The sequence below is a fragment of the Lepisma saccharinum genome, unplaced genomic scaffold (assembly GCF_977018435.1).
Source record: "Lepisma saccharinum unplaced genomic scaffold, izLepSacc3.1 HAP1_SCAFFOLD_173, whole genome shotgun sequence".
NCBI classification, from domain to species: Eukaryota; Metazoa; Arthropoda; class Insecta; order Zygentoma; family Lepismatidae; genus Lepisma; species Lepisma saccharinum.
Genome location: NW_028142974.1, coordinates 341939 through 368082, shown reverse-complemented (window position 1 = coordinate 368082; position 26144 = coordinate 341939). Strand labels below are relative to the sequence as shown.

At 37.9% G+C, this 26144-nt stretch overlaps 2 long non-coding RNA genes across 3 annotated transcripts in view; one reads left to right on the top strand and one right to left on the bottom strand.

Annotated features, from left to right (window-relative positions):
- The window catches only part of LOC145982447 (uncharacterized), a 109582-nt gene extending 108244 nt beyond the window's left edge, over positions 1 to 1338 (bottom strand). For both annotated transcript variants that reach the window (XR_014441050.1, XR_014441051.1), the window contains exon 1: positions 1198 to 1338. This is a non-coding gene — a long non-coding RNA (uncharacterized LOC145982447). The remainder of the gene's footprint in view (positions 1 to 1197) is intronic.
- A 2168-nt stretch (positions 1339 to 3506) lies between these two features.
- LOC145982444 (uncharacterized) lies at positions 3507 to 18788 on the top strand. The gene is made up of 4 exons (XR_014441049.1): positions 3507 to 3611; positions 17523 to 17544; positions 18249 to 18261; positions 18654 to 18788. It is a non-coding gene; the product is annotated as an uncharacterized LOC145982444 (long non-coding RNA).
- Positions 18789 to 26144: the final 7356 nt, after the last annotated feature.

Below are 26144 nucleotides of genomic sequence, written 5' to 3'. Positions count from 1 at the left end.
TCCATCTATCAATCAGCATTGTACTGTATTGCACCTAAATATTTTTCTGAATAGACACACTCTCGGCGTTGCTACGACTACAACAGATACACAGAGGAGTGTATAAAATCTTTTTGAGTTGATAATTGCAGTGGAGAATACCTTAAGTTGCTACCCTCAACACGTCTTGAGTTCATAGTGATTAGAATTAATCAAAAACTTCGGGAATACGCTTCACTATAAAGAAACCTATTAACAATGGATGCAAACAGCAATCATTCCAAAGATATTGCATGTCTGGTGATCTTTGCTCTATATAAGTGTTTTCAAACTGCAGGTGTGTGGAGCAGACTTCATAGTTTGAACACTAACAGGAAAATATAGATGATTTTGTCACTGACTCTCTTATCTTTGATTCATGTGATTTGAAATAAAATACTCCTTCGAAATCTATAATAGATTAATTTGGACCGAATCTCCGTTTGAAGGTTTCCAGTGAACAAGCCGATATCATCAAGAAACTGTGTCAGTCTATGCAGACGCACCCTTGTCACTAGAAACTCTGAGGATGAGCATTTACAATAAAAACTCCAAAATTATGCTTTACTGTTTGTTTACAAACGTAATTTTGTACTTTACACTTTTTCAGTAAATTTGGAAAAATATATGAAAATTAGTTTTTTATATACTTCTTAGTTGGTGTTGATTGATTTGGTGTTTTAAGTCCACTTTATGCACAGTAAGGCTAATCGGGACTGGACCTACAGTTGAGAGTGAGATCCGAACCTCTATATGTCTTAGCCGGGTATTGAACCTAGGACCCCTTAATTACAAGGCGACGACGCTACCACTGCGCCATCGGGAGGCCCATAGATATATATACTTCTTGGCATACATGTGTTTCACATTTTGTTTTATTTTTGTGACTATTATAAAGATTGTAGCCGTAAAATAAACATAGGATTCTAATGTGTATATGTTCACAATCTTTCACACATACGGGTTGAAAGCCGTTTTATTCTATTGCAGATACACGCATCCAACATATCAATAAAGCACACCAATGAGGCAGCCAAAAAAATCCTCAAACCCATTCAAAAAGAACCTACGGTAGGGGGTACATTAGACGTTTAGTTACGACTAAAGGGTACAATGAGAGACGCTGCTCTATATCAATCAAAATGCATCGAGAGTTGTACAATGCAATTTTCTACTCACCTGGACCTCAACCATGTCTCGGCTTAAGAGGAAGACGAGAGAAGCTGCCAGCAGAACGAACTTCACGCAGAACCTCATCGTGCTCAGAATGTTTGCAGCTGTGAACGAATCGGTTGATGAAGAACTTGAGGTCAAGCGAAGTGCGTTTTTATAGGAAAGTAGAGCAGGAAAATGTAATGGCTTTCTGAGAAGTGGACATTTCGAATCATTTAACAAATAGCTCTTTCCTTTGTTTAGATGAAATGGAACCACCTACGCTGATGACTATCACGGATTATTCCTATGTCCTTTAGCAACCTTCAGAGCGACTGGTGCGAGTAGGTGTGTTGCTATGCTATTATAGTAATATCCAAATATATTGAATGAAGCCTTCCCGATGGGGCAGAGGTAACGTTGTCACCTTGAAATCAAGGGCTGTCGAGAGTGGAGACACACGGTGGTTTGGATCCCACTGTAAACTGTAGGTATATAAAGGGGAAAACCCTGACAAGCCCGCCTCCTCCCGCATACATTCAGGGGTATGCGCTTTATGCCCTGGTGCTTTCAAATAAAAACCAGGTTGACAGTTTTCCCTGAATTACGGTTCCGACGTTTATGTATTCACAAAATTTATTTGAGCTTCCATGTAAGTGAATACAATATGTTAAAAATACAATTATTACAAATACAATTATTCCTGGCCTATCTGGAATCCAGAAAGACGTTATAAACTGTAGGTACAGTCTCGATTAGTCTAGCTGCGAATAAAGTTGACTTAAACCTCAAATTGAATGGAATGATGGAAGTGTATCCCCACACGAATAAGCCTAAAGCAGAATTGGTTGCTATTCTTCATTCTAGATGACCTCAACGTATGTATCTTCGGAAAAAGCACAGGTTATAGCTATTCACGAACAAAAAATAATACTCTGTCCCTGGTATCTGTGGAGCTTGGGAACGAAAACAAGTCTCTGCGCAAGTAGTGACGCAAGACGGCTCCACCAGTGAATACGTAAGAGGGAACGGGATTACGTAGTGGGGGAAGCAAATGTAGGTAATAACTAGCCTTCACAGCCGCGTGTACTGTTTCGCTCTACCCATTTTACCTCCCTTCTCAGTCGCTATGTGCGGTCTTCCTCCACATATTCCTGGAATAGAGAACAAATCCTAACGTTTTTATTGAAACAGATGGAAAATTGTAGGAAATGGTGTCTTCACACTCGGTGGCATACCCTGTGGAGAAATGAAAATGTCATCGCCTTGTAATCAAGCTATCCCGATTCGATAGCAGGTGAGGAGGCATAGATTGGTTCAGATTCCCACTTTGAACCGTAGGCCTAGTCCCGATTAGCCCATGTGTGCATGAAGGTGACTTACAATAAAAACTCAAAACTACACAGACTAGGAAATCACCAGATCATACGTCCCGAAAAATTTATGAACCGAGTGTTGTAGAGTGAAACCTCCATTTCCCCCCGCCTAGGAAATTTCCAAGACTACTCTTAAAGATTTCCACATTTGATATAAAGTTAAATAACATTAAATATGTTTGCCACTATGGAGTTACATGTCATACCTTCTCCTAATGTGTATCAATGTCCCAACTTGTTAATGCAAGGAATGCACAGTAAACGGTTAGTAACATATACGTATTAGGAAAGGTGACCATTTTTTGTAAGAAGCACAAAATTGGTTTCAAATAATCACTAAAAATGAAGTAGTGGATTATCTACAGTTATTATATTTATTATTGATACGAATACTCCACCTCGCGGTCCAAGGCGTCAGGATTTGGGATCGGGCTACAGGACGAGCGCAAGTTCAAGTCTCCTGGAGGAAGCGTAACAACTTTTCTCCTGAGATTTCGGCCTGTGTATGGGATCGATAGCCACACACGAATGTGAGGAGATTGGGGAGCTGTGAATGAGTACCGTGACAACAACCTACAACGAAAGGGTGTTCGTCGTGCTGACCACACGTCAACCTGTATCTGGTTGGATGATATTCCACCTAGGCAGGTTGGAGTGAGGGCGGTAGGATTGGCTCCCACTGGCTTATATGAACGTATTTGATATTTTGCTGGTCTGCAAATTTAATATTAATTTGTGAAAATCATATGGCAAATATTTCGGATGTGTGGGCATCGAAATTATATAATTCTTAAGTTACGTAATAGCCGTTTATATAAGCTAAATGTGCATTTGTTCCCGGTAGTCATCTACGGTGAAAGCTTCCGTTGGATATGACTTTCAACACAGGAAATTTCTAGGTCATTCGTGTAGGAGTAGTATACCTATAAATACAGACTTCACGTTTGAAAACGCGTCATACATTCGACAGACATCATGGCGAAACTTCAATTGGTCTCTGCTCTTCTGATGATGATGCTTTTTATCACTGCAATAGGTGCAGCTGGAACTAAACCAAAGACGGATGTAAGTATAACATCGCTTTGACATTCTGAAAGGTTATTCTTAAATGTTACGTTACACTATTTACGTCTTTAAAATTCTTGACAAATTGTCTCAAATCTTTGAGTTGATAATACCATAGATCAAGATATATAAGCAAATCTTCATTAAAAGGCATGAAAACCGCTTCACGGACCTCCCGCTGGGATCATCCCATCGCAAAAAGCTTCAGAATAATACGTTCAACAGCTCTCAAGCCAAACTTCACTGGAATCATTGCCCTGAAGCAATGGATTCCGAGGAAACCTTCCACCTGCGAAGCCTCAGTGCTTCGAAATTGAGAAGTGGCTCTTCTTTTACTAGCGGGCAGGAAATCAAAGTATGATGTACATCTATATAGAGACTAGATTCTGGAAAATACCTTACTATTATACTCATTCCTAGCATATAAGAGGTTACTGAAGGCTACCAAAACGAGTATTTTTTCAATGAACACTCTGGCAATTTACCACAGATATTCTGTACGTAGCAACGAGATAAATCGGTTATAGATGGTTTTATTTATCTTGAGTTTCTTTTGCATTTTCGACATAAACACCACATCAATAGATATAAAAGACGTTACTGAGTGGATTCAATAATCGCAGCAATATTTCTGAACGGCAGTCTTACACACTTTTCTTAAAACCTCAAAGCGAGGAACTATTTTTTTTTGTTTGAATTATTTTAGAATAATTTTAAAATAATGATAAATTTCGAATATATATATATGTCTTTATCTGTGATAATATAACCACTTTTATTTAGAGTATTCTCGTTTTCAATGTTTTGGATCCTGGGTAAGGCATGTATATGCCGTTGTGTTTGACTCATTATCTGTTAGTTCAGACTTTCGCCACCCGCCTCTGCTGCACCCGTACAGTATATATAGCTCAGGTGGCTGACAGCCAGATGCCAGCGGTGAAAGACCTTGACAATCTGCTGATAGGAGAGAACCCTTCAACCATAGACGTAAGCAGGCCTTCTTATTAGGAAGGGGGCAAAAGCCTTGGCATTCTATTTTACAATTTTTAAAAATTTAGATCATTCGGCGCGCAGAGCTTACTCAGCCGTATCCTAGCTACGGCTCTGAACTTAACAAGACTAAGATAAGCAGATATTGCGAGCAAGAAAATATTACGAAATGTATTATTTTAAAATAAAATTTGATATCGAGGGTGACAATTGCCCCTTTGTGAACCCTACAGGTGCTATTGGGCGTAAGGAAGAAATAATTGAAAAAATACCTGAAAAATAATGCCATCTTGAGTATCCTATTGTTCGGCTACTCTTAGATTCTACTAGTCTTGCTTTCTTTTACCTGAATGTTTGCCCTCTAGAATTGGCTTCCGTCTAAGGTTGGCCCCATCTCTCCCTTTCAAATCGAATGTCAACTAAAAGTGTAAATTTCACACGTATAATTTGATTTCAATCGTAATAATTTACATTAATGTGATAATTTCAAATTCAAGTTGTGTTTTGTTTTGAGGGGGCAACATTATTATCGGGGTAATATGTCCCTTGGAAAAATACCCTTTTTGTCCGTCCATGCGAACATCGATGATTAGGAGGGCATTGCCACCCCCCTTAGTCCCCCCTGCATACGCTTATGTCTTCAACTCGCTGTAGTCCTATGCCTGCCAGCCATATTACAACTTTCACTTTGCAGTTGATGGATGATGTAGAACTCACTGCTACTTGGACATTTTATGGATAACACTCTATGTAGAAAAACTGGAAAGTTATAAATAACGAAATTTTGATATGAGTAGTAAATGTGGGCTATCCACCGGATGTTAACATTTCTGTGCTTCCTTGACGCGGGCGGAAACTTTTCTTCCGGTTTTCAATTGAATAACATGGAGTTCAAAGGTGTGAATGCAGTGTCTTAAGAAAAGGCGGCAATCATTTTGTGGCTTTTGGCTACAACACGAGGTTGGGAACAAATATTTCTTTCGGGTATCTATGCATAGTTTTCAGATAGATCAGATACGGAAAAATCAGTCTATAGTCGACACTACATCAGCGGATTAATCCAAATGAAGAAAGTTTAAGTGTTTCGAAAATCATAATTGTTAAACGCATAAGTGTTTACTACATTTAAGATTGAAATTAACTATTTAGAATCATCCATACTTCCAAAAAATATAATCTTATAATTTAAAGTAATCAATATAAACGTTATAATACAATTTTTACTAACTTCTAAAGTTTTTTTCTTGAAAGACACTTGAAAATGTTAATAATAAAATAACAATAACTGTGCATTTCAGTACTGGAATTGTTGTACTGTATATGCACTCGAATATTATTAATAAGTAAATGATAATAAATTTAGAATACGGCTTGTTAATTTCATTAGTTTAGTAATTATTTATAATATAACATTTATAACAGTTGTAATTATTATTATATCTACCATTCTATATTTATTACTGACCTTTACCCCCTACAAAAATTTCTGACGACGCTCTCTCTAAGCCATGTAATAAAATTAAAGGGTCTGTGTTTGACTACACAAATATACATTTTACTGTTGTATAATTGAAGTATTTCAATGTTTATAACTTATGTAAGCTTTATTTCAACCTGCAAAAGTCTTAACACGAAACTGTTGGTACAAGATCAATGTTGTCTTGGAAAAGACTACTATTTTTCCGCAAATCTTCATCCAAACGATCCGGGAAATTGCCAATCTTTTCTAGGTAACTTTGTTTCTCTATATCACTCAAAAATTTCAAGTCATCCATTTTGTATAAGATCTTTTATAAGAAAACAATATCGGCAACGATCTGTATTTCACTTGTTTACATTGCAAAATTACCTAAACCGAAAGTTATTTCCCCGCCATCTATAATGAAACTGTCTGATGCATTATTTTTTGTTTATTCACGAATAAACTCCATAGGTGGAAATCGTTGTGATGTTTGGTTGTCGTCTGCCTTCTGCTTCCTTGCTGTGCGCCTGAGCCACAGAGCGCGAAGGTTGACTCTCGAGCTGACACCTGGCAGGAAAAGTGGCAAGAGTACTGTCTTGTAGATTTGGACAACAATGAAAGGGACGGGAAAGAACCGAACGGAGTGTTTGCCAAGTTTCCGGACAAAGAGTCCAAAAACCAAGCAGCGAGATGAAAGAGAATAGTGATAAGATAAGAACAACAGTAGCAGATAAGCTACACCCGTTTGGTGTTTAAAGTACCCCATCTTGAAATGCATTACCACACTCAATATGTAGATGCTATGAAATATCAATGGAAAATCTACGAATTATAGCATCACCGCCAAAACACTACTGAGTTGCCACATTCTCTCTTCTCATTCTAAAACACTCACTGATTTTTTTTGTCAAAGTTATTCCAGGTGATGCCTTAAAAATATTTACCGAATGCACTTAAATGCAATATCTGCTTCTTCATTTTTTTAAAAAAAATTAAGGTCGCTTTTATGCAACATTTGGTTAATCACGACAATGCGTACGAGTGATGAAGGGATGCTAACAGACAAAACTAATGCCCAGGCCGGGATTCGAACCCGTAACTTGGCCAAGGAGGTCGTGATTTATATACTCATTGGTTCAAAGCATGTATAAACACTTCAGCTCCTAAACTTGATTTGGTTTTGACCCCACTTTAAAAAGTTCCATGCGAATGATCATGCCTGTTTCAAACACATTTCCATAACATATATTATTATATCTCGGCGCAGGCAGTCCCGGGTTCGAATCCCGGCTTGGGCGTGGGTGTTTGTGAGTGTGAATTCATCATATCGTCACTTCGTAATTAGCTAACAGTGGCAAAAAAGCGAAGTAAAACAAACTAAATCAACCAATGAATCAATTATGAAGCGCAAGTTCAAATTGGGTTTCGAGATCTTAAGAAATGCCCCTGGGAATTTGAAACTCAAATAAGATTCAAATTCTATGAAACTGACATTGAGGAACTGAAAATCAGATTCTCGATATCTGTTGCAATAGGACCAAAATTTTACAGAAAACCCTAGAACGGCAATCGGTAGCACTAGTAGCGATGTCAATTGGACTACAGTGAAACGAAGTTAACAATGCCCATCCTTTTCAAACAGTCAATTCCCTCACATACATCTACATTCTGAAATGAAACTATCCATGTCACGGAAGAGAAATTGAACCTATGGTTTGATAAGACGTCACCTACTTCAAAGTGATAGTGAAAATCCATAACTCATCATATGCTTCTTCCTACAGAATTCCTGCACTTAATTGTCCTTAAGATATCTAATCCTGAGCTATTAGTTGGACCATCAAAGAAATGAGGTTTGTTAAAATCAAAATAATATTTAAAATCGTACTTCAAAACAATATTTCCTACTTATTACCTAACAATACAATAGTTATCAATTTTGTCTACTTGAAATGAATAATGCATAGTATGTACACTTTGTACAAAATAAACTGCTATTTCCGACTACGTGGGATGATTACTCAGATCACCTCACTGGGCTTCACCTGCAAGCAACCATACACAACGTAGGATCGCTCATGCCATTTTCTCCTGACATGGGTACGATGCCATGTGGGTATCAATCTGTACAGATGAGGAGGCATTACTAAAAGAAGAGAAAGCCTCAAAGTTACGTCCCCGATTTTTGTTCTGGTACTTATCCGAGGATATGGCTTTGCTTCCCTTTTCCTAACATGGCTAGGATGGATATATACTTTAACTCCACCAAATGTTCGACTAATTACAAAGCTATGCTTAGCTTGAAACACACTATGTGATTTCATGTTGACTATATGGCACCTTCTAGACTTAACTGGATTACAAGCAACTAATTTCTTTGAAGAAGTGACACGAATCAAAGTGATATTACTTATGGATATGGGAACATGTACTGGGCCTCTCGAAATGTAACTATTGGCTTTCCTTCTTGAATTCCGCATAGCTATTCTCGAAGGGCAATTAGCCACTGGTTTGACCAACCTACAATCCGAATGATTTTTAATCAAGAACACCAGAGGTAAGTCTGCACTATCTTCCCCAACAGAAGTTTCAAACCAGACAGGTACAACATGAGCTGCTAGTTCATCAATATGAAAGCGACAAAGACTCGCCCTACTAACAGGACACCTTGCACCGAGCTGCACGATGCGGTCATTCTTACCCAACGAAGAGAAACCCTGTGAACAACATTTTCTTATACAATCACCCGGTAAAGAAACTTGCCAGATCGGTTTTGGGTTATGAGCAACATTCGTGCAGAGGCCGACAGAGATAGACTCGTCTCTGTTACCTGATACGCCAAGAAACCACTCCTCGTTTATCAAATGTTTCCCTACGATACCCTTGCGATTTTCTTGTTCTACCATTACGTTTCTGTCACGTTCGCTGAACTCGCTAGTATCCTGTGAATTTCTTACTGACCTTGAAATTGAAGTACCAGTATGGCAGTCATGTTCAATCAAAAGTGAATTACTTGTGCAATCAATGACCACAGGGTAAGTGTCAACATCATTCGCTTGTTCGCATAACATATGTACACCCTGTAATTTCGAATCAAACTCACTTGGCGACTCATGCTTCTTCTCGAACGCTTCTGCCCTATTGATGCACTCAACCCTATCTTGTAATAACATAAGCGTAAGTTCTTTGAGGCCCTCGCAATTCCTAACCAGGTTTTGCTGCATATTTAAGATACATTTATTTGTATCATTGAGGTCAGCCCTGAGGTCACCTACCAACCTACTGGAGTGCTCAGTCAATTCAGACTTCAACTTCTGACTGCTCTCCTTAAGTTCCTGCTTGAGCAACTCCGTGCTCTCTTTGGACGCCTGACTGTTTTCATTAAGTTCCTGCTTGAGCAACTCCGTGCTCTCTTTGGACGCCTGTCTGCTTTCCTTAAGTTCCTGCTTGAGCAACTCCGTGCTCTCTTTGGACGCCTGTCTGCTTTCCTTAATAAAGGAAAGTAAGGTGTCCAAAGTCACTGGCTCATTTTCCGTACTCATTTTTTTAAATTTTTTTTAATTAATTAGAATTAGAAACAAAATTAATTTGTTTAACGCGCGAGCAAATCCGACCACTGCAGTCACCCTGCCACTAAGTCTCATAATCTTATGAAGCGCAAGTTCAAATTGGGTTTCGAGATCTTAAGAAATGCCCCTGGGAATTTGAAACTCAAATAAGATTCAAATTCTATGAAACTGACATTGAGGAACTGAAAATCAGATTCTCGATATCTGTTGCAATAGGACCAAAATTTTACAGAAAACCCTAGAACGGCAATCGGTAGCACTAGTAGCGATGTCAATTGGAATACAGTGAAACGAAGTTAACAATGCCCATCCTTTTCAAACAGTCAATTCCCTCATATACATCTACTCCTCAACAGAATCGCCCCCCCCCTTTTCTTTACCACATTCCCCCAACGCCCCCAGGCTGCCATCATACAACCTGAATATGCCCTAACCTATAGTTTCTGCTATCCTTTCCCACTAAACCTTTCCCCCAAGCATGGAAACAACAACCCGTATGGACCAGAGCGAAACGCACACTCCCCGACTGAAAAGGAATATCAGCATTAAACACAGAAATATGTACATAATTTACACTATAAGAAAATCATAAGGTTTAAATCGCAAAATCACGAGTCGATAATAGATGTTTATTTAACAACAAGCATTTATAGCAATGTCAATTACAACTTTATAACGGACCCTGTTTATCCTTGAAGTAGGCCACGTACTACAATTGCGTGCCTGCAAATTCACAACTATCAGACAAGAAGTGATAAGCTACAACGAATAATAATGACAAATCCATACTCAAGATTATAAGCAATAATGTCTTTCCTTTGTGCAGGCAACACGAAAATAAGTAAATTTATAATATAAGGAATTATAATACAATTCAGTATTTTATGAATTTGTACCTTTTCTCAAAAATTTGCCCTTAAGGATATATGCTTGCACATGTATATTTTTAGATTAACGGAGCATAATACAGTCCCCGTTTAACATTCTACTTAGAACATAAAAGGCCTTTCTCAGCAAGCTAGTTGCATTGCATGCAAATACTGGTAAATACGAAAATCGATACTCTTTTCTCCACCAATGTTTTTCTAAGTAAGCAAATGTATAACCTAATGACTATGATCCATACATGCTGGAATATTGTTGCCTAAATTAATTCAAAGATGAATCAGATTCAAATTTACACATTCAGTACCCTTTAGCCATCATTCGAGTTCCTTTACAACATTTTAACCAAGATGGCTACGCGACGCGCAAATTTTTCCGCCCAGTCTAACGGAAGCACAACTCGCGCATAATGGCCATTATCGAACACACGAATGCTGGCATATGAATATAGTAGATAAATTATTGAATATTTCGTGTTCGAGGTACACTCACCTGATTACTGCGCAGGTATTCAAAGAGATGTGTACTTACACGTCACCAGTCCTCCGGCCGGATATATCACCACAGAATTCAACTTATAATATTCTTTTCCACACTAACTTTTATTTCGAAACTTGTTGAGATTCGTAAATCGCAACCTTTTGGGAACATGTCCAACCATATGGATTCACTTATAGTTTTCATTCAGCGCGATTTCCAATGATTCTTTTTCCGCCCGTTGCGTTTCAACCACCATCCACATGTCTCCTCTCGGACCGAGTCTTTGATTCGTTCCTCCTATCACCAGTTCTTGCATCCGATTCCATTCGTCCAAGCCCCTTCGTTTGTAATCAGTTCCTGTTCAACGGTACCTTTATTCCGGCTTCATGGATCTTTCTTCTTTATGAAAGTTCGTAATAATCACTACAAAATAAGTCTGCATTTCAACTTGGTGATATGTTATTAGTAAACAATATCACTCTTTGTATTAAGATCTCAATCATAATTAAATTAATAAACAAAACATTAATTTGACAAATTTAAATTCAGGGTGCACTGAGGACATCTATTGAGAGTCCTTTGAATCAAATATCAGCTCTGTCGGCTGATCTGTATCCTACTGCCATCTATGGGCAATTACAGTACCCAATAGACTTCTATGTTATCAACCAGGTTAAACCACATATATCAACTTGTGAGGAACGCTTATGACACCCACCGTCATAACTGGCGCCCAACCAAAGGCCGAACCCCGTACAAACAATTCCATCTTCTAAACAATTTACATCTAAACGTTACACTCCAACATACATAAATATAGCATAAGACATATACTCTCTTGATACACATAAGTCCCAAAGAATTATTTACACTATTAACAATGTATTGGTATTTACAGCGTGATTACTGAATGATTTCCTCAGAAAGTGAATGTCCATGTCGCTCCGGTCAATACATGGTTGCATGTAAAATCATGTAATAAATGAGTCAATGACCCCCCAGCTGCGCGCTGTCCCGCCGCAAAACCTTGCCCACTTGGCTCCAAAACCGCCGCAAGCAAGATTCTACTTGGACTTTACGACCACAGAATCCCTGATGTTTGGCTCATTAAATCACTTCCCTGATCAAGTCAGTACAGCAAGTCTGAACAGAGGCAAACTAGGAGCCAAAATGATCCAACTAACTAAATTTGTAAGGCTGAGGAAAAACAACAGAATTAAATCCAAAACTGCAGTCCGCCGCGAAACCACACCAACTTGGCTATCATGCCCGCCGCAGGTATGATATCACTTGACCTACAAAAGATTTATCCTGCCAAATTTCAAAGACTTTCGTGAACATCCTTAACCCCTGCCCTGGCATTTGGTTGGTCACAGGAACCGATAAGTACCGGCAACAACTCGTTCACCCCGTCCAAATTCAACTCCTGCACCCTTTTGACCCAAAACAACCATTTGTCGCGGGAACATAACCACAATTTGCAGTTTTCGTTTGACTGATTATTTAATCTTTCTCCTGAAATTCGAAAGTTCGGTCTGTCAAATAGCTAGGAATGATTTCGCTCGCGCATAAGATACTTTGTTTGGACAAACTCAGCAACCTCAGCCGACATGTGCAAGAAGAAGACACTATATGATAGAAGACACAGTAAACTAATGAGGACGTCGGCCCGTAAGTACACGACGAGTACATTCTCTCACCTAATGTACCACTATCATTTTGTTACTTATCGACACCGTGACTAATCCAAAATATTCAAGAGTAAACCAAACGTGAGGTTTCCGTAGGACTCATGATTTCCGTTGCTGTGCAAAATTTTAATAAAACATTTTCGTACCTCCTAAATGTTGGTTATATCCACTATCTCATAGTGCCATAACTGTGTAATTCCAATTGAGAAATTAATTCCTATATCGAAGCTCCAAGACGACCTTGTGTCAGGATCAAACCATTACTTGGCGGCAAACATCCTCTCGACAGTATCGTTCTCACAATATCTATGTGTGGAGACATCTTTAAAAGGATGAACAAATACGACAACTAGTGGCCCTGATATTCTCCTACGTTCCTACAGAACGCTTTAAATACGATTCTTACAATAAGAGATTCGCACAAAATTTCAGAACGAACCAGCATGCACATTTAGCAACAATTCTGAAATGAAACTATCCATGTCACGGAAGAGAAATTGAACCTATGGTTTGATAAGACGTCACCTACTTCAAAGTGATAGTGAAAATCCATAACTCATCATATGCTTCTTCCTACAGAATTCCTGCACTTAATTGTCCTTAAGATATCTAATCCTGAGCTATTAGTTGGACCATCAAAGAAATGTGGTTTGTTAAAATCAAAATAATATTTAAAATCGTACTTCAAAACAATATTTCCTACTTATTACCTAACAATACAATAGTTATCAATTTTGTCTACTTGAAATGAATAATGCATAGTATGTACACTTTGTACAAAATAAACTGCTATTTCCGACTACGTGGGATGATTACTCAGATCACCTCACCGGGCTTCACCTGCAAGCAACCATACACAACGTAGGATCGCTCATGCCATTTTCTCCTGACATGGGTACGATGCCATGTGGGTATCAATCTGTACAGATGAGGAGGCATTACTAAAAGAAGAGAAAGCCTCAAAGTTACGTCCCCGATTTTTGTTCTGGTACTTATCCGAGGATATGGCTTTGCTTCCCTTTTCCTAACATGGCTAGGATGGATATATACTTTAACTCCACCAAATGTTCGACTAATTACAAAGCTATGCTTAGCTTGAAACACACTATGTGATTTCATGTTGACTATATGGCACCTTCTAGACTTAACTGGATTACAAGCAACTAATTTCTTTGAAGAAGTGACACGAATCAAAGTGATATTACTTATGGATATGGGAACATGTACTGGGCCTCTCGAAATGTAACTATTGGCTTTCCTTCTTGAATTCCGCATAGCTATTCTCGAAGGGCAATTAGCCACTGGTTTGACCAACCTACAATCCGAATGATTTTTAATCAAGAACACCAGAGGTAAGTCTGCACTATCTTCCCCAACAGAAGTTTCAAACCAGACAGGTACAACATGAGCTGCTAGTTCATCAATATGAAAGCGACAAAGACTCGCCCTACTAACAGGACACCTTGCACCGAGCTGCACGATGCGGTCATTCTTACCCAACGAAGAGAAACCCTGTGAACAACATTTTCTTATACAATCACCCGGTAAAGAAACTTGCCAGATCGGTTTTGGGTTATGAGCAACATTCGTGCAGAGGCCGACAGAGATAGACTCGTCTCTGTTACCTGATACGCCAAGAAACCACTCCTCGTTTATCAAATGTTTCCCTACGATACCCTTGCGATTTTCTTGTTCTACCATTACGTTTCTGTCACGTTCGCTGAACTCGCTAGTATCCTGTGAATTTCTTACTGACCTTGAAATTGAAGTACCAGTATGGCAGTCATGTTCAATCAAAAGTGAATTACTTGTGCAATCAATGACCACAGGGTAAGTGTCAACATCATTCGCTTGTTCGCATAACATATGTACACCCTGTAATTTCGAATCAAACTCACTTGGCGACTCATGCTTCTTCTCGAACGCTTCTGCCCTATTGATGCACTCAACCCTATCTTGTAATAACGTAAGCGTAAGTTCTTTGAGGCCCTCGCAATTCCTAACCAGGTTTTGCTGCATATTTAAGATACATTTATTTGTATCATTGAGGTCAGCCCTGAGGTCACCTACCAACCTACTGGAGTGCTCAGTCAATTCAGACTTCAACTTCTGACTGCTCTCCTTAAGTTCCTGCTTGAGCAACTCCGTGCTCTCTTTGGACGCCTGACTGTTTTCATTAAGTTCCTGCTTGAGCAACTCCGTGCTCTCTTTGGACGCCTGTCTGCTTTCCTTAAGTTCCTGCTTGAGCAACTCCGTGCTCTCTTTGGACGCCTGTCTGCTTTCCTTAATAAAGGAAAGTAAGGTGTCCAAAGTCACTGGCTCATTTTCCGTACTCATTTTTTTAATTTTTTTTAATTAATTAGAATTAGAAACAAAATTAATTTGTTTAACGCGCGAGCAAATCCGACCACTGCAGTCACCCTGCCACTAAGTCTCATAATCTTATGAAGCGCAAGTTCAAATTGGGTTTCGAGATCTTAAGAAATGCCCCTGGGAATTTGAAACTCAAATAAGATTCAAATTCTATGAAACTGACATTGAGGAACTGAAAATCAGATTCTCGATATCTGTTGCAATAGGACCAAAATTTTACAGAAAACCCTAGAACGGCAATCGGTAGCACTAGTAGCGATGTCAATTGGACTACAGTGAAACGAAGTTAACAATGCCCATCCTTTTCAAACAGTCAATTCCCTCATATACATCTACTCCTCAACAGAATCGCCCCCCCTTTTCTATACCACATTCCCCCAACGCCCCCAGGCTGCCATCATACAACCTGAATATGCCCTAACCTATAGTTTCTGCTATCCTTTCCCACTAAACCTTTCCCCCAAGCATGGAAACAACAACCCGTATGGACCAGAGCGAAACGCACACTCCCCGACTGAAAAGGAATATCAGCATTAAACACAGAAATATGTACATAATTTACACTATAAGAAAATCATAAGGTTTAAATCGCAAAATCACGAGTCGATAATAGATGTTTATTTAACAACAAGCATTTATAGCAATGTCAATTACAACTTTATAACGGACCCTGTTTATCCTTGAAGTAGGCCACGTACTACAATTGCGTGCCTGCAAATTCACAACTATCAGACAAGAAGTGATAAGCTACAACGAATACTAATGACAAATCCATACTCAAGATTATAAGCAATAATGTCTTTCCTTTGTGCAGGCAACACGAAAATAAGTAAATTTATAATATAAGGAATTATAATACAATTCAGTATTTTATGAATTTGTACCTTTTCTCAAAAATTTGCCCTTAAGGATATATGCTTGCACATGTATATTTTTAGATTAACGGAGCATAATACAGTCCCCGTTTAACATTCTACTTAGAACATAAAAGGCCTTTCTCAGCAAGCTAGTTGCATTGCATGCAAATACTGGTAAATACGAAAATCGATACTCTTTTCTCCACCAATGTTTTTCTAAGTAAGCAAATGTATAACCTAATGACTATGATCCATACATGCTGGAATATTGTTGCCTAAATTAATTCAAAGATGAATCAGATTCAAATTTACACATTCAGTACCCTTTAGCCATCATTCGAGTTCCTTTACAACATTTTAACCAAGATGGCTACGCGACGCGCAAATTTTTCCGCCCAGTCTAACGGAAGCACAACTCGCGCATAATGGCCATTATCGAACACACGAATGCTGGCATATGAATATAGTAGATAAATTATTGAATATTTCGTGTTCGAGGTACACTCACCTGATTACTGCGCAGGTATTCAAAGAGATGTGTACTTACACGTCACCAGTCCTCCGGCCGGATATATCACCACAGAATTCAACTTATAATATCCTTTTCCACACTAACTTTTATTTCGAAACTTGTTGAGATTCGTAAATCGCAACCTTTTGGGAACATGTCCAACCATATGGATTCACTTATAGTTTTCATTCAGCACGATTTCCAATGATTCTTTTTCCGCCCGTTGCGTTTCAACCACCATCCACATGTCTCCTCTCGGACGGAGTCTTTGATCCGTTCCTCCTATCACCAGTTCTTGCATCCGATTCCATTCGTCCAAGCCCCTTCGTTTTTTACTAGGCCAACGGATTCCACGATCCGTTCTTTGTAATCAGTTCCTGTTGAACGGTACCTTTATTCCGGCTTCATGGATCTTTCTTCTTTATGAAAGTTCGTAATAATCACTACAAAATAAGTCTGCATTTCAACTTGGTGATATGTTATTAGTAAACAATATCACTCTTTGTATTAAGATCTCAATCATAATTAAATTAATAAACAAAACATTAATTTGACAAATTTAAATTCAGGGTGCACTGAGGACATCTATTGAGAGTCCTTTGAATCAAATATCAGCTCTGTCGGCTGATCTGTATCCTACTGCCATCTATGGGCAATTACAGTACCCAATAGACTTCTATGTTATCAACCAGGTTAAACCACATATATCAACTTGTGAGGAACGCTTATGACACCCACCGTCATACAATTAAATCAAAATTATTGTTATATCTGAAACAATAATTCATGAACTCCAACAGTGAAACACCCTGTGTAACAATAGATCATGAACATGGCTTTTGTTGGGCGATGAACGTTTCATTTCAACGCAACAATTTCGTGTTACTTGCTGTAACGCACCAAAATGTACTTACATTATAAAAACATGCAATGCGCTTACATAACTAGACATAATACACTGATATCTATCCGAGTTATGTCGATCTGATAATTCATTAATTCTACTTTATTTCCTAAGCTGTTCATTTTGTGTTAAATTGTATTATAAAATATGCTATGTGGACTTAACTAATTTCAGTATTAAATGTTACAGCCGGTCGAACAGCAATTTGCGGGTAATTATTATTTGAAAATACGTAGTTTTACATATTTCTTAAGATCATAATTTCGTTCTGTATATGATAAATTATTATTTTTACAAGGAAGTTCAAAATGTACGTATATTTGATATGCTTAATTGTGCACCTTCCTGGTGAACGGACATTGCACTGCAGGTCCAGCCCTACCTCAACAGAAATTTTAGGTTCAACAAACTATAATGTTTAATTTTGTATCTTACGTTGTTATCAAACACTTCTACTCTAATCCAAAATTGAGTTTCAAATTGACGAGCAAAAATGAGCGATTCTACCACGACTTATAGAAGAACTATATGTTACAAGATTTATCTCGCAATTGCGTAAGAATTAGTTGGAATCAATGATGTGATATTTCCACCGAATATTTGCGCTTTTCTATTCCTTTCTGTGGTTCTAGAGAGCACATGTTCGTAAGCCAATAGGTGGATTCTTATTTCGGTTTTTCTTTCAGTATGTGGATAGAATTTCCCATTGTTGTTGACTAGCGACCTTCATTTCGAAAATTTCGGGTTTGATTCGTGCCTTAGAATGAATGTTACTATGTGAGTGGCGTTCGACCCATTTCATGTTATTTCTATCCATTGCGATCTTCAGGATAGGCTAAAAGTTGCAGAAAATTCAAATTATAAGACCAAATGTTGGTAGTTTACTTACAGTAAGAAAACTTAATATCTTTTCAGGTCTTTATTCAAGGTAAGTGTTCTTATGTTATACTGCATAGACTATTTGATGTAAAAATTGTGTATCACAAGTTAAAATACATGGAAGATTCGTTTTTTTTAATGCATAATTTCTAACTAGTTTATTTTAAGAAATCACGTAAGGTTTATTAAAACTTAAATTATTTGAAACGTATTTTCAAAATTTGCCAACTATGATATCAATAATTTATATAAAATTTGAGCGGAAAACCTCAGCTTTGAGTTTGGAAGAAGTAATTTATAGAATTCGTGCAAAAACATAATTTGAGATTGATGCCAAATGGATTGTACACTAATTGTAAGGTTAATTCGGTTTCTCTAATGACTAACTAAAATGATACAATTTGAATTTTTTATAACAACATTTCTCTAATTGTATTTTAGGTGAATCCGTAAAGATATTTCATCTGAAGAAAAAATGGACCACTTCAATGCAGCATTAGTACTAATTCTCTATTATTCACTTCACAGTTAAAATGTATTCCTTATCACTGCAATAAAAGCATTTAGGTGCAAAAATTTCATATTTCCTTAATTTGAAACATATAATACTGGGCGTCCAAGTTAAACGTCGCCTGGCTCGAACACATTTGTTTATTGTAACGTGTACTCAAGGTCATATCTTTTCAATATCCTTGGCGTGTAACTCTTGATCGGAGCCGGGCTACTTTTAACTGGGACACCCTTTATATACTAGGTATATACCAAAAGGGTGAAACCACCCCTATATATAAACGGGCTGACACACGCCAAAGGGTGAGGAGGATAACCATCTGGGCCATGCAATCAGGATAGCCGCCATCTTGGAATTACCTTCATTTTGTATAATGGCAAGGTGCTAGTGTTGGTTACGAGACATATCTCGTTTCGTCACATATATTGTCTCTAAAATTAGACGGGACAATTTTCTTTTTAAATTCGAGACGGGACGACTAGCGAATCCTGGTCTTCTCCCGAAAATATACAAACAACTAACTTAATCATTTGCAAATACTCATTTACTCGGAATAAAGTTTTGCCTTGGAAACACAGACCCGCTTCTATATTTTTGTGAAAGGAAGGTAATCAGGATGGTGATTGAATACCTAACCTTAATTTTAATACTCTTTCGAAACCCAGCGTTACCTCCCATTTCAATGTTAATAATTTTATGTTGTGATAGTACTCCAGGCATAACGTTATGCGGATGTTTGCGTTAAAGAATAGTAATAGAGAACTGTCCTCGATAAGTTCTTTGAATGTGTAGTTGATGAAAATTATTGCAAACGTACGAAGATAATCGTGGTATTTGTTTGCTTTTCAATATTGATAAAATTTAATTTGTTTATCCATTAAAAGTTGAAATGTTTTAACGCCTTAAAAAGAGAAACGACTACTATCACCCGTACAACACAGTTACACCGTGATGCCCCAACTCAGGAACTATGAGGAAAGTTCCAAATTCAGGAACCGATATTTTCACGTGGAATGTTCTCAATTCAGGAACCGATATTTTCACGTCGAATGTTCCCAATTCAGGAACCGATATTTTCACGTGGAATGTTCTCAATTCAGGAACCGATATTTTCACGTGGAATGCTACCAATTCAGGAACTGTATTTCGACGTGGAATGTTTCCGCTGCCTCGGAAGGGAAGAAGGAGAGGTAAGGATCGGTTTCTGAGAGGTTCTAATCGTTACTGCACGTTTCCCTGAAATACTGCGTTCATACAGTACAGGGTGTTCATGAAGTCCCTGTACGATTACAAAAAACATAGCTCGGAAACTACATGCAATAGAACAATGCTGTTGATTGAAAAATGAGCTACAACTCTCTACGTTTATATGCCATACACCGCAATGTGCGGTAATCTACTTCTGCCCGTACACGTCCCAACATATCACCAGTAACAGGATACTAGCAGTTATTCTCCTTCGAAGAGTAGCAACATCTAGAACAGGAGTGCGGTAAACAAAATCTTTGACATACCCCCAGAAGAAATCCGAGGGTGGCCAGGGAATAGTTCCAAAACGGCCTAACTACCTGCCAGGTTATTGCCTATCCAGAAAACCTCGAACATCCTTGGACCAACGACGTGTTGTCTGGAATTCCTCCAACTGAAGAAGAAGGTACTGTTCAAGCTATGTTCTTTTGTAATGGTACCGGGACTTAATGATCTCCCTGTATATCCATTTGTAGAGAAAGTACTATGCTTTACGGAAATTTCTCTTTCCTCTAATTTTGAGTATATTGTAGGTTAATTAGAATTAGTATTGAGCTATATAACGTACAAACCATATATCGCGATATTAAAAAGTATATCGTCCAGACGATATCAACAATCATCAATCAATAATCAATATATCTTCACGATATTTTGGCGATATATCGTCACGATATTTAGTGATGTAGTATATCGTATCGGCGTTATATATTCACGATATTTTGCCATATATATCTTGGAGACGATATTACGATACGGAAAATATATCGTTTCGTATCGTGTGTGAGTATATTTTCTTGACGATATATCGCAATATCAAATTTCCGATATACTAGTTAGTAGTTACACAGGTGTGCCTATTGTCAAGTATTTCAAACGTCAATTCATCGTCACCCGAGGCAATTAGTAGGACGTCCTGACTTGCAAAGACATTTCACTGGAATATCCAACCAGTAAAGAGCAGTTCCTCAGATTGCACTGCTTTACCTAGGAATTGCCATAGTTCCTGACTTGGGAAATCCTGAATCGGGATTACGTACTTTGAATAACACCAAGAACATGTTAAGAACTGCGAAGAGAAAGAAGACCACGCTAGACTTAATTTAGGTTCCTCTTCGGTTAGGTTAGGTGTATGAGAACGACGGAGTTTGCTGGAGCACGTGTTCTCATTAAAACTAGACCAGGAAACATCAAATGGCTTCTCGGAAAATAGACTTTCCTTTTGAAAGCGACAACAATAAATGGCGAACTGATTGTTCATATGATCCTCATCAACCTTCATAACGAATGAAAGATGCAGGTGTCCCTCCGGGACGCCCACGACACTCACCTAACCATTCTTCCACTAATGGATGCGCTATCCTAACGATGCCTTATATCCCGCTTTATGGCCATAATGTACCGCACAAGAGAGCTAGCTATATTTGCGAAGTAGAGGTTGATCCAAGGATTCACTTGCAATAATCCAATAGTAAAGTTTGCTACTAACATCCGCTGCTGATACCTCGATCCAATGTTCATCGAACAAATGAAGAAAAAAAATATCTGTGCCACCTTACTTTTGTACACAAATATTTTTCGGCTGGAAGATGTCCTTGACCTTCATGTAACGTTAGCACCATATGGATTTCCTGGATAACTTAAGGATGCTTGGATATTCCTTGATATCCCGTGCATGTACCAAAGTCTACATGTCTTCCTCCATTCTTTCCTCTAGTTCCACCACGAGTCGTTCCTCCAGGACCCGTTCCTACCGTAAAGAACCCGTTCCTCGATTCCTACATACGAGTCGAGTCCTGCGTGCAGATTTGCCATCATCTCACTGGTTAGGTCCGTATCTTCACATTTACAACATGATTGAACTTCACATATCACCTATTACCAGAGATGGCACATATATTAAAAGAATAGATTCAATTTATTGTTTGGATTCTGCTTGAAAACCGAGATCGGCTTATTTAAGTGCACGGTTCAGACGAACTGATTTACTTGCCGTCCTTCATACAGCTACCATCAGGTGTATGGAATTTAAGTTTTCAATCCATGATGATGAAAGACAAGCGCGTTGCAACAGTTTTGACGAAATTGTTTCTAACATACATAAATACAAGAAATAAGAAAAATGTATTCACTCAAATTAGATCGTTATCACGACATACGTCATACAGATAATGATATAATTTTCTTAATGGCTTCAGTCCTCGAAGATAAGAGTGACATTAGCTCTCTAAACTTTGAATTGATAATGATATTATTTTCTTACTGGCTTCAGTCCTTGAAGATAGCAGTGTCATTAGCTCTCCAAACTTTGAACAGATAATGATATAATTTTCTTAATGGCTTCATTCCTTGAAGATAAGAGTGACATTAGCCCTCCAAACTTTGAATAGGTAATGATATTATTTTCTTAATGGCTTCAGTCCTCGAAGATACGTCAGAGTGACACAAGCTCTCCAAACTTTGAATAGATCAAGATATTATTGTCTTAACAGCTTTAGTCTTTGAAGATAATTGTGACATTAGCTCTCCAAACGTTGATACGCTCTTCAATGCAGTCTGTGATGGACAAAGTAATGTTCTTTTCTTATTGGTTTCAATGCTTGAAGATAATTGGTATTTGCTATCAAAATTCACAACAAATATATTTTCACTTTCCGTAACGCCTTCGGTTGGTTGACGTAGAGTACAAATGGAAATTGTTAAGAGAAACCATGTAACTTTTAAATTACAATGAAGTATTGAAAAGGTTTGTTACAAAACTTCAAAATATACTATAATATAATATTTTCTATTTCTAGTGAACATGAAGCACATACAAGACGCCCGTGCAACTGATGCACCTCCTTTTCCCCCATGCTTCTGAGTTTCGTCATTAATTTCATAGCAAAGTATTAGCGTTCGTGGGAAAGAATCAGATTTAACGTTGAGAACACGTGCACCAAAAGATACGGTGCGAAGTTTATACAGCTACACTCCGTCTTAGGTAATCTCTGGAGGGAGCGAATCAAAAAAATGTGTCTGCGCATGTAGTGACTTCAGATGGCTAAATGAACGCGTGAGAGGCAAAGCGAGGAAGAAAACCGCGGCTGCAGCTACCAGCTTCTTCGCTCAACCGACTCGCTTACTCCCCTTCTCTATAGTTATGCTTGACCTTGTTCAACAAATTCCTGAAACAGCGTGTAGTACACCACACTGAAAAACTGAAGACTATACTTGAGGTTCCGATTGGGAATCTAAGTCTAGACACATTATATTTGCTAGCCTCCATGACGAAGTTTTCAATCCAAAAATCAGATTCGATCATGAGTAAGGCATGAATATATCACGCTATTTGTCCCATAAACTTTTGCATCTTCATCATCGCGAAACATATAGAAAAGGAATTGAAATATCTAGGCTGTTCGGTAAAAAGCAATTAAGTCAAAAAATGTATTTTGACAGCATTACATGTGCTTAATCTTTTAATAGCAAACGTCACAGTCATGACATACAAGTTTAGGTTATCTTAGAATTAAGAATATTTATGCATGCCCAATAGAAATATTATACTGATAATATTTTGTTTAATTGATTCAGTGTGACTTAGATAAAAATTATAAAAATTGCAGTTTGTGCCTAGATATATAGTACAATAGGTTTTGTGACTGACCCAAAGATGTTCATTTAATTTCTTTATTATGTTTTCTTTAATTTTGTGTTTAATACGCACGGTATTATATCTAGATATCACTTTCTGTTTTGTTATATTTTGGAAAACGTTGTTGCATTAATATGATGTATAATTAATTATTATCACATTTTTGATAATGTAAAATTACGATACTAGGATGCTTCGTTGAAGTTCAAGTAAAAGGCTTGCTTCAGTTTCAACAATGTAAGTTCTGCTAAATTAGCTGAACATTCTGTAAGCTTTATCGTCCATTCAAATTATGCTGAAGTTGAGATAGAGGGAATCGAATTTCTTCAAGGCGCTGTAGAGGCCTTTCTTCTATTCATACATTCCACACATAACCTTCAATCAGAAGGGACCAATCAATGAAAATCAACATGCACAACTCAAAATGTATAAATTGACGTTAACATACATAATAATAATTTTCACTCCAATAATACACGAAAGCACATAAACAGCAAATGATTGGATTGAATTGTTGTTTTATGTCCTAAACAGCTAATGATGCATCAAATAGTGCTTTTACGAACTGCTCTTCCTTTTCATTCAATAAAATTCATCAATTTAACATATCAGACAAAATCATTTGAAATCAACCAAACTTGTGTACATCAACGGATTCACCAAATCCTAGATTCGATGCATTTATAATTCAGTGTGAAGTTATATGAGAAGTTTATTATTTGAGTTAAAATGCTGCTTTCACCAACGCATTAATTTAGTAGTGAACTAAATTTTTTACATTGCGCATTGCAAATTTGATTAGGTTAGCAAGAACTGAATACATATATTTCATGACGCTCCTATCAGTAGTCTAATTAAAATGAAACTATGAAATATTCAAATATGAAACCTTGTTGCTAAATTAATTCTAACTAATTACTTATTCTTTACTTCAGAAATAAGAGACAGTGAAGATATAAAGAAGCCGAGGTGTGCTCCGTCTCCGGCTAACAATGTTCATTCTTGTTGTTGTAATGTTTTATTGTTATTAGAAGATGTTCAATAAAACCTTTGTAGTTCGAAATATAATAGTACTTATTTATTCCTAGTTGATTTCTTGCAAGTTTAAAACTGAGCACGTGGAAGCACAAACTCTCATTCAGTTCTCTTCTATTTTTCTTTTTAAAGATATAAAGTAAGTGTGTGAATAATATAACAAATAAGTTAATTTATATGCATATAAATAATGCACAAAATTCGTAAGTAGGTGAACTTTGTTACAAGAATTTTGTAAGTGCAAAAGAATATATACTGAGGGTGCTGACAAAATGTAATGGACTTCTTCTAGTTGGAGCACATTGTTGAAAGCCATTCTTGGTGCCGGTCATCATTCTGAAGTAGAATATTAATGGAAGATTATTGTATATATAGTTCTTATTACGATTCCTAATCACAGTGAGTACATACACACATACATACACAAACACACACACGCACATATATATATATACAAATATATATTAAAGAAATGAATTAAATTTTATGTATAACGGTCAAATATTGAGTGACAAGTAATTATCTAATTGCCCGTTAGTAGGAATTAATTGCAATTGGTAATATTAATATCCGTCGCGAATACAGGTGTCTAGCGAACTGCCTTAGCCAACACTAGCTTGCTCAACCACCGTTTTTCGCCCGAATTCGGAGTTACATGCATTCTTATGGGAATATCAAGAAAAATGCAACTTCTAAACCAATGGACCGAATTGGATGAGATTTCAACCAGCGGAAGAACACATCATCAAAGTACTGATTCCAAGATTTGAGCCTAATCAGAACAGAAATACGGGAGTTATGATTTATTAAAGATTCATCGTCGAATTGAAAGGGAGAAGCTACCCTACCGAGTTGTTCTTGCTTTTCGTGACTGAATACAAAAGAGGAAGAGTTAGCCTAATCTCTGCGCGAGGGGCTGCTGCCAGGGGTTAAGGACCTGAGTGAGCATTTGCCAGGATAGGAGGACAACGGTCAAAGCACCAGAAACAATAAACAAGCACCTGATCATAGAGGGTAGCGCGTCACCTCGTTCAAATCTGGAATAAAAGGGATGATTTGGAATAGCGAGACACAGTTTTGCCACAGTTTTGCCTACAATCGCCACCGAAGTGTGAGCTACGCGCGACCTAGCTGCGAGGTCTGGATTTGTTTTCCTCGAGTGGGTGTTTCAGAGCCATGGAGTAGAGCAAAGTAGAATCAGGGGGTCGTTATCCCCTTCACCGTCAACGCATCCGTGCACATACGTGTGGTTATGTGAGAATAACGCCAGACACGTCCACCTGTGTCAATCGTCCGAAACAACGTCCAAAGTAGTGAAAGTTAATAACATTTGATATCCATGTGAAACCGCGAATGGCTCATCGCGTACGTTCGTCTCATCGCCCAAGTCACGTATCTGTACTTACGAGTGACCGCGAAGAACTGACCTATTATTGCGCAAGTTGTCGTATGGAGTCGACAGTGAACGAGTGAAGCCAGGATCCGATGAGGCCAGATGGAG